This window comes from Sinocyclocheilus grahami, unplaced genomic scaffold, assembly GCF_001515645.1.
Source record: "Sinocyclocheilus grahami isolate Dianchi unplaced genomic scaffold, SAMN03320097.WGS_v1.1 scaffold319.1, whole genome shotgun sequence".
In the NCBI taxonomy this organism is placed as follows: domain Eukaryota; kingdom Metazoa; phylum Chordata; class Actinopteri; order Cypriniformes; family Cyprinidae; genus Sinocyclocheilus; species Sinocyclocheilus grahami.
In genome coordinates, this window is record NW_015505498.1 from 783533 (window position 1) to 793285 (window position 9753).

Genomic DNA, 9753 nt, shown 5'->3' on the forward strand with positions numbered 1-9753 from the left:
GTGTGTGTGTGTGTGTGTGTGTGTGTGTGTGTGTGTGTGTGTGCGTGCGTGCGTGGCTTCCCCATCACACTGCTGCTGTATCCTCCGCGTTATTGAGAGCGCAGGGAGAGAGAGAGAGAAGGAGCGCACGCGTATCCGGTGCATGGGATATCCGAGCACACCGGCGATCTGACCGAGCAAGCAAATCTGGCCTCAGACACAGTTTTAATGTGATGCGTGTGATATCACCCTCGAAGAAGCCGCGCACTGACCGGCGTCATCGAAAGGACCGAGTGTCGTTTTGCGCCGCGCATCCTCTTCTTCTCATCGCATCCGCGCGCCGCGTACCTGACTGAAGTATGCCAGAGAAAAGAGACGGCGCTGAATCCATCCGGGATTATTCATACATCGCATGAGAAGCATCTTTCCGCGCTCATCTGTGCCATAATCATTCATCCTTAGGAGTGGGTGTGCAGGTAAGGACGCAGTGAGTCGCATATGTCCGTGCTGGAGAACAGTGATCCACATTCGCTGTTATGATGTCCGTTGAGTCCTGTACGGCGAATGCAGCGACCGGCCTGTGCTGGCCACACACTGCAGTCATTTCTGGGCCGTGTCTTGAGCCGATATTGTGCTTGTTGTAAATGACAACCGCTTGTTTTGTGTTTAAGAAAGCCAGGCCTGGTATTTATATCCACACGGTGCTGCATTTTCAACACACTGCCCATTGGACCACATTGAGGAAAGTTGCTTGTAAGCCCAATAAGTGTCAATGTAAAATGACAGGCCTGAATGGAAGGAAACATTTCATAGGTGGCATGAGCATTAGATATGTAAGCTGACGAGAATAAGGAGCGCCGGGTGTAAACGGTGATGGGAATACTGGTGAACAATGCGGTAAAGGCATTGAAGAAATACATCATCCATGCGTCCTAGCTGCACCCACAGCTCCAGTCATGTGTCAGAAATTAGCAGCAGCAGTGGACTTTTTGTGTAAAACGTTTATGACCTATTTTACAGCATTAAAAGAATAGTGAGGATGCCTAATTATTTGAAACAAGAGGCAGGACATATGTGCCATAGTAAGGTTAAATGCAAACATAGGTTATGTATGTTGGTGTCTGCATTGCTGCTGTTGTATTGTCTCCTGAAATCGATGCACAGTTTTACTGTATATAGTATTTAGGCTGCAAAGGAGGCACAGAAACTGCACCTAAAGCAGCATATATGGCACAAAAATGTGTTTAAATTCTGCATATGCAGCAGGTGGAATAAATACATTTACACACGAGTTATAATAGCAAAAAGAATGTAATGAAATTGATATTTTATGATTATGGAAAAATGAAAACATACAATTCAAAAAATAAATATGATTCAAATATCACATGATTAAACGATTGAATCGTTTTCCTTTAAAAACAGCCATTTTGAAATTATTAAAAAAAAAAATTATACTTGTTATAGTAAATGATATTTATATTACATAATATTCAATTGTATTTGCACCTTTTAAAATATGCTTTGAGCCACCTAACTGGACTGTTTAAGGACACTTTAATTTCCAAATCTCATTTATGTATGAAACCATATACTGTCATTTAAACATGGCTGCATATGTTGGTATAATCTGTGAATTTCTAATAGTTTTATACAGTATATGTGCTAAACATTTCTTGATGCACAACTTTGCTTAGATACAGAGCAACGATTTTTTTCTTTGTAACAAGCACTTGTTTTATACTTGTGCATTCAGTTGATTTGATGCAAATGCATATATCTGTTTTTTTGCACATAGTAATCTACTCTCTTCTCAGTCTTTCACAGTGAAGAGATTGAAGAGCTTTTCTCGCAATGGGTTTTGTAACGTGTTTTTAAGTACACAGTGTCATAGTGTGATGTCATCATTCGTAGCGTTGACGTTCACTATTGCACCTTTCAGTTGGTTGTCTTTTAAAATAAATTGGTGAAATAAAAAATCTAATCATATCACATATCTAATCATACACAGCTCTGCGTTTAAGCGAATATGTTCAATGTGTAGTCCAGTTCTATTGATGTCATTGATCCCCAAGCAGATTTTCAGTGGAATAAATTCATCATTATGTCTATATCTACATAATTCTATCAAGAAATGAAGCAAGCATAGAGACAGAGAACTCCTCTGTCTGGGGACTGACGGCCTTCATGTTAATGCAGCATGGCATGATCTCCCTCAGGTCCTCCTCGACTCTTTGAGGACTGGATCAGTTTTTTATTCCCCTGAAAGCAACTTTACAGTCTAAGAAGAAGCTCCAGATCTATATCTGACCTATTTGAATTTAAATGTAGAATGTCCTTTTTAAAGGGCAGCTTCTGTTTCTGTTGAGGCAGATTCTTCTGTCAGATTATCCACGTCCAGGCCGTCTGTCCCTCTGTCTCACATTGTTTTGAGAAGATGGAAACTGATTTAGGAACATGATGTCAGTATATGATATTGAAGCAGATTTATCTTAATGCTTATTTCCTGATCGTGAGGAGACAGGGTGGATGGTACCTGCTGCTTTGATAGATTAAAAAGAGCTAACTAATTAATATAAGCGGGCCCAGACCGAATCATACTGCATTTTCTGGGTCGAAAATCTGTGGAATTCTGAGAAATAGACTTCGGCATGGTAAAAATATGTTCAAATGAGCTGAAAGAACTTCAAATAAATAAACAAATAAGCAGTGGAACATGTCCAGAACTTCCAGAAAACATCCAGAAAATGTTGTTGTCAGCATATTTTATATGCACTGAAAAAATTACACTTTGGACCAACTTAAAAAAAATACTCTAATTTGTTGCAGCCAAATATATAAGTTTTTCACAAATTCTATTTGTAGTTTCGTTCAAACCTTAAAGTTTGACTTTTCATTAAGACCCTAAAGAATCACATCAACTTGACCCTTTTAATGTTGGTCAGTATAATAATTTGGCTTTTTAAAACTTAATTTCACCATAAACCAAAGCTAAATTAGCCCTAATATGAAAGTAGAATTTCATTAATATGAAACTAAGAACACTTTGTTAGTCAATGTTTCATTTTAATGTTATTATATTTTATGTTATGTAATACACAAGCGGCAGCCTTCCGGTCTCTCTCGTGAAACCAACACGGAAGTGACTAAAACTGCAATTCATAGACTGACATATAAAAAATATGTTTACTGCATGGTACAAAAAGTGGTTTTGGTCTATGTAGCTAATTTTGCCCTTCATGACAACTGTGAGGGGGGTGATTTTTTTTTATAACTCATCCGTTTAAATTATATTAAGCCTTAAAGTTCTGCATAATTAAGGGCGTGGCCACTTGAGTGACAGGTGGATTGCCGCTGCTGTCACCACCGTCGAGCTAGGTGGGTGTGGCTTCAGCAACCAGCTCCCGCCTCTTTGCCCATTTTCGATTATCCGGGAGTGACGTGCAGTGACGCACTGCCAAGATGGCGACAGCCGGCTCCGCCCACTTTGAGCTTCAAAAACGCTCTTCAGAAACCTACGGGTGACGTCACGTCCATGTTTTATACAGTCTATGGTAATACACTGTAAAAAGTGTAATCTCATTTCTACCTTATTTAACATAAAAATCTATGTATTTAGGTGGAATGAGTCATGTTAAATTTTTTTATTTTTTTGAATAAAACAAGTTAATTTAGATGTCCTCATTTTAGGTTAGCATTTTTTCAATGTAAAAAAAAACACCAGAAAAATGATAAAACTCTATATATCTATATATCTCTATCTGTATATGTTCTGCACATGAATACTCTGGTGTGAGGGGAACATTCAATTTAATAAATAATTTCTTAAAATTTTTGCTATGTTGAAAAATATATTTGCTTCTAGACAAGTTGAACAAAACCATGATTTTTCGTTAGACCAATAAAAAAAATGCACTTTAAGTAAATGACAGTTTTCAGTGTGTAAATCACAGTCTGCAGTTGAATTCTAGTGTCCTTTTGATCACATCATTGTCCCCACATCATTTCTTGGTGAAACTGTGTATCTCTAAGGAGGTGAAAGGCTGAGCAGAGTTTGCATTTGTCAGCTCTGTTAGAGAGAGTGAGAGTAATCGACTTGCCAGTACTGTGAGAAAGCCATATAATAATGAGCAATACTCTGCAGGGGACAGCAGTAGAATAAGGCTTCAACTCCTTGATTTACTCACCTTCAAAAAAAAAAACAGGCCTTTTCGGCACATCTACTTGCTAAAATCCACAGTTCATCAACCAGAACTACTGATTTTGCCTTAAACCTCAGAAGATAAAATGACCTGAATCAAATGTAGTCACTGTGTGTGTGTGTGTGTGTGTGTGTGTGTGTGTGTGTGTGTGGTGCAGTCGTGTCTGATTTTTGAGATGGCTTGTGAGGAGTGTAGTTAATTGTGAACTTGTGAACTTCTGAAGTCTTGTGCTCTTCTCACAGCTGTGTTTGTTTGTCAGGGAGAAACACATGTCAGTCAGATCCTGCAGTCAGAGGCCTGTCATGTCCTTGGACACCAGGTGCTGGGGAGGAATCAAGCCCTGACAGGCCTAGTATAAGGACAAGAGAGCCTGACACGAGGTCAAACTGTTACTCCTGGTATCAGAGAAGTGGGCAGGGAAACCCTGGGTACATTATACTGACTCCTAATGTTATCCGATACACAGGTTGTGTAAGAGATACATTGCAAATATGTTTTCTTACTAGCTAAATTTGCGTGTGTGGATTTCCTGTTGTTGTTTGTGTATTATTAACAGTGTTGGGGTAACGCATTACAAGTAACGCAAGTTATGTAATCAGATTACTTTTTTAAGTAACTAGTAAAGTTTTACTTTTTAATTTAGAAGGAAATATCTGAGTTACTTTTTCAAACAAGTAACTCCAGTTACTTTTCCCCCCCGTGTATTGACTGACAGCTCTTGTGTTGCCATATTGAGAGAAATCGGGAGTAAGTGCAGAGGCGTTGTGTGCGCTGTGTGAACGTGATGCTTACTGTAGTTCTACACTAAATATGAACAGATTCAGTATTCCTCAAAATGAATAAAAGCAGTCAAATGCAAACTCAGAATATTATACAAACCTGCAATAATTAAATGTTAAATAAGACAAATATCATTTATGTATTTAATCCCATTTTATTAACCAATGTCTTTGCTGCTGATCTTCGATGATCCAATTCAACCATGCTAAGCAAAAATTGCACATTTGTGTTTCATTTTTGTTATTGCTGAATAGTGTTGAACTTTCTTCTCCTGCGTCATATTCTTCATGCAATTAGTTTGAGCTGCGCCCTCTACTGTACAGACGTGAATTTACATTCCCTTCAGCCTGAGGCTCATTCATTTCACTTTTGTTGTGAAAGGGCTTTTACATTTGTAAAAGAAGAACTCTTTACATTAAAAACAAACAAATAAGCCCAGCCCAGATTTGAAAAGTAACGCAAAAGTAACGTAACGCATTACTTTCCATAAAAAGTAACTAAGTACCATAATTAGTTACTTTTTTAGGGAGTAACGCAATATTGTAATGCATTACTTTTAAAAGTAACTTTCCCCGACACTGATTATTAATATGTGAACCCTTGTGAGATAGAAATGTGCTTAATTGTGTTGAAAGCGCACTTTAAGTGTACACTTAAGTACACTTTTGCAAAGTGTACTTTGTAATAATGTCGAATTCCAAGTTTTACTTTAAAGTATTTTTTATTTATTATGATATTAATAATCTTTTGTCATTTTTTAAAGAAGCATTTCTGATATGTTGGCTAACATACTAAAACACATGTGAAGTAGGCTACTTGATTCTAATTTTAACTGGTGTAAATCATTATTACATTACAAGTTCATATATTTTAAATGTACTAAATTGCAACATCATTAAAAAGTGTGTAATTACAAATGTATTTAAATACATGACATACTAGTTTTGGTAGCACTTTATTTTACAGTCCTGTTACTCATGTACATACGATGTACTTCTCATAGTAATTACAGTAACTAGGTAATAACTTATTTGAACCTACTAACCCTGAACCTACCCCATGTAGTTGCCTTATATTGCCAGTACTTTCTTAGGTAGGTACACTGTAAGTACATGTACTGTAAAATAAAGTGCAACCCAAGTTTTATTATTAAAGTATATTTTAGTTAAATAAAGTTTATACATACCATAAATAAAGTAATTACAAAAGTACATATAAAGATGTACTTAGGTCTGGTTAAAAAGCACTCTTAATTTCAACTAATTGTAATTCGTAATTTAAACTATAACACATATTAATTTAATTGTAAACAACATTCGTTTAAGTGTCAGTAAACATTACATTCAGTGTGGACCTGTAAGTATATTCCATTACTCCTGTAGAAAAAGTACTCTTTTTAAAAGTATGCTAGAGTGTATTTCTTTTTTCACAATAACAACAAAAATATTGAATAGTAAAGAATCAAGATGCTATGTAGTGCTGTGCAACGATTAATCATGATTAATCACATCCAAAATGAAAGTTTTTGTGTACATAATATATGTGTGTTTACTTTGTATATTTAATATATATAAATACACACACATGCAGGTATATATTTAAGAAAAATATGTTATGTTTATATATTAAATATATTTATATGTAATATAAATTATATGAATATAAATATATACATGTCAATATTTTCTAAATATATACTGTTTATGTGTGTCTTTATATATACAGTACATAATAAATATACACAGTACATATATAAACAAAAACTTTTATTTCAGATGTGATTAATCGCGGTTAATCGTTGCCCAGCACTAATTCTATTGCATAAAAACGTTTCTTTTAATCAATGTATTTTAGCTTTGAGATTGAAAAAAGTTAAAGTTCACTAAATAAGTATTTATCAGAAAGAAACATTTAAATTACAGTCCTTTTCTTCTGGAAAATGAATACCAATTAGTAATAGTAAGTAGAAAATCACAATTGTCAAGAGTGTCTTCGGTTCTGTCATTTATCATTAATATAATTTCCTCTCTCAGCCATTAAATGATTGTGAAGGAAATGGCTGGATTTTTGTATTTTAAAAATGTGTTCATTGCTTTCATCCATGTCAAAAGCTGTGAAGTGAGGTTCTGATATAAATTAAATTAAATATATATTATAACATTAATATGTCCTATTGACATGATATGACGTAAAACTATTAGCTATTTTGAAAACTTCCTGTTTTAGTAGGAATTGTGTCAATATATGACAACATTATGTTTATCAAAAAATTGGAAATTGGTGTTTATGGACTGCTGGAACTGCTCTTGTGCCATAATATGGAAATGCGGGGATTGCTGCACAAGTTGTATGTTACAGACAGGGTTTCTCTCTGATATTCTTGATTCTCCGCAATCCCACACTTAATCAAATGAGGCTGCAATAAAGGAAGAGATTGTGGAACACCAACTAAGACGAATTGGACCAAGCTCCCTGATTTCTCACCAGAGATCACACTTATGAGCTTGTGTTGAACAGCTCATAGACTTTGTGGGTGTATTTTCTCAAAAGTGGGAGTAATATTTCTAGGTCAGGTTTGCATTTTAATATTATGTGGTTGGGATCAGTTTAGCAAGATACATATCTCACTCTGAAATTAATTACAAATGTTGGCTTATAGATTTTTTTAAAACCCTAAGCTCATTTGTTGAAAACTTAAATTGTGGTCACATGGATTTCTGGTTTAATAAAATTCTAAACGAATCGACTTTCCAGTGGTGGGACTGCAGTCTAATTCACAAAGAACTTGTTTAATGTGTGTGTGTGTGTGTGTGTGTGTGTGTGTGTGTGTGGTGCAGTCGTGTCTGATTTTTGAGATGGCTTGTGAGGAGTGTAGTTAATTGTGAACTTGTGAACGCCTGAAGTCTTGTGCTCTTCTCACAGCTGTGTTTGTTTGTCAGGGAGAAACACATGTCAGTCAGATCCTGCAGTCAGAGGCCTGTCATGTCCTTGGACACCAGGTGCTGGGGAGGAATCAAGCCCTGACAGGCCTAGTATAAGGACAAGAGAGCCTGACACGAGGTCAAACTGTTACTCCTGGTATCAGAGAAGTGGGCAGGGAAACCCTGGGTACATTATACTGACTCCTAATGTTATCCGATACACAGGTTGTGTAAGAGATACATTGCAAATATGTTTTCTTACTAGCTAAATTTGCGTGTGGGTTTCCTGTTGTTGTTTGTGTATTATTAACATGTGAACCATAATGGAAAGGAAGTGTGCTTAATTGTATTGAATGTTCACTTTAAGTGTACACTTAAGTGCACTTTAAAAAAGTGAACTTTGTAATAAAGTCAAATTGAAAGTTTTACTTTATTTTATATGTTATGATATAATCTTTTGCCATTTTTTAAATATGTATTTCTGATGTGTTGACTAACCTACTAAAGCACATGTGAAATAGGCTACTTGATTATAGTTTTAGCTGTAGTGTGTTATTCATTATTACATTACTAAGTTAATGTATTATTAAAGTGCCCCTATTATGCCTTTTCGAATATTACCTTTCATGCAGTGTGTCATGTAGCTGTATGTGAACATAAACTATCTGCAAAGTTGTGAAGCCGACAGTGCACGATAAATAAAGTTATTGTCTTTCAAAAAACAGAGTCGGCTCGCAATCGCCTAAACGAGTCGTCAGGAATTCAAATCTTATTCTGTTACGGCTCTACGTCACGAAGTAACACATTTGCACATAATGTCTGCCCACGTTCTACGTCACCAACTTGTCTGCCCACAAACAGTAAAATTTCCGTGTGGTTAACATCATGTCGAGAAGACACTGTATCCTACGCTGGGAGAGAAAGTTTGTTTTATCACATCTTATAATTACCAAACTTGTTAACACTTGACACTTACCACTGAGAAACGTCCTGCTCCAGTCGTGCTTGCGAATCAGTCTCCTGTCGATCAGCCAGTTCAACCCTTGCATCATCAGACTCCGGCTTGAATTGGTAAGGTACAATCGATACCATCTTTTCTATGTATTGACGAGTCTCCAGGGCTGTCATTCCGTCATGAAAATGGGCGTTTCGTTTCTGACATGCACTGTATGCAGTAGACCAATCCAGAGCCAATCTCTCTACGGCTCTGGACCAATCACAAAGGACTGCGCCATCTGATCAATCACAGCAGTGAGGGCTCACGGAAAGGAGGGGTTTAGAGAGACTGATTCTTTGAACTGCTTCGCAAGAGTCGTTTACGAATCATTTAGAAATTAGGTAAAATTAAATCTATTTTTTGAGAAAACTAACATGTTTTTTGACCTTGCATGCATGTAAACCTGTTTTAGGAGACTCATAAAACAATATCAGCAACCTTAAAAATGGCATAATAGGGGCACTTTAAGTTAAAGGGGTCATATGATACGATTTAAAATTTTCCTCTGGAGTGTTACAAGCTCTTGGTGCATAAAGAAGATCTGTAAAGTTGCAAAGACTAAAGTCTCAAATTAATTCTTTATAAAAGTTAAGCCACCCCCCTAAAACGGCTCGTTCGTACAAGCCCCCACATACCTACGTCACTATCTGGGAAGTGTCGTGAAGGCGCTGTGTGCTTCGTTGTGAAAGCGAAACTACTTTGTTTGGTCTTCCAAAAGAGGACGATATCTGCTTCGTCATGCCTGGAGCTGATCCGTGCTGGTCGCTGAGGAAATACAACAACTTTGCGCTGTGGATCGCCGGATCGGCTTTCACCGTGGACGAAGCGGAGTCCAGCCCGGGGTCGTCACATGTGGTTTCCGCAAGCCTCCTTC